The sequence below is a fragment of the Talpa occidentalis genome, unplaced genomic scaffold, assembly GCF_014898055.3.
Source record: "Talpa occidentalis isolate TD23 unplaced genomic scaffold, MPIMG_talOcc4v2.1 talOcc4.5, whole genome shotgun sequence".
Taxonomy (NCBI): Eukaryota; Metazoa; Chordata; class Mammalia; order Eulipotyphla; family Talpidae; genus Talpa; species Talpa occidentalis.
This window is the reverse complement of record NW_023604861.1, coordinates 128,880,917-128,881,900: the sequence shown is the minus strand read 5'-3', so window position 1 is coordinate 128,881,900 and position 984 is coordinate 128,880,917.

Below are 984 nucleotides of genomic sequence, written 5' to 3'. Positions count from 1 at the left end.
GGTATCACCACTAACTTTCTCACTGGAATTCATTATGTAGTTGTTAATTATTTCTAGACGTTGCTTGCATTTTTAGAAACAGGTTACAGTACAAATCATTTCCTTTTCCTATTAATTCTCTTATTTCTTTAAAGTACTCTCATCCATCCACTCATGAAGCAATTTTATTTTTTTAATTTTCTATGTTGCCCTTCTATACTAGATTCATAATGATGCACTTCTGAGTCACGTGGAGGCACTGGAAATATTCAAGTTTGTTCCAGAAGTTTTATTACATAACACTTTAAAATAAATTTCTTGACAACATAGGTTTAGTGATGGAAAAACAAAACCATTCTAGTCTTTTCAAGCAAAATGAGGTTTAATATAGTTTAATAAACGGGGTTCAATACTGGAAGGACAGAAGGCTGAAGTCAAGGGCCATTGCTTCTCAAGGTGACACCTCATGACACTGACTGAATGACAGGAAGCATCTGCTTTTATACTATCACTGTTGTCACTGCCACACTCTCACAAGAAGCCACTGACAAGCCAATGAATCTTCTTCAGACTCTTGTCTATTAGAGCTTACTTGTCAGGCAGCATCGGCACAGAGATGGGTCGATTATCCTAAGCAAGTGTGAGTATATTCAACTCACAGAGAACTTTAGCTACAACACCCTAAAACTAAAGAAGCAAACCCCAGAAAACTAGCTACAAAAGTACAAGAGACTGGAACATGTGTTTGTATTTTTCCAAATCTTCCAAACGCAAGGCAAGAAAAATAGAGGTTGAGAGGCCACCCAAACACTCATCTACTTTACACACACATACAAAACATTAAAGATATGTTCCTAAACTTCAACAATAATATCAAGATCACTGGCTCCTTTCTAATATAATCCAATCATCTCTGGGACAAAGGAAATCCAGTTATCGCTTCTCTTAAGGAGGAGATCAAGTTTCCATCAGTCCCTGCTTCTATTCCTCAATGTTCATTCATCA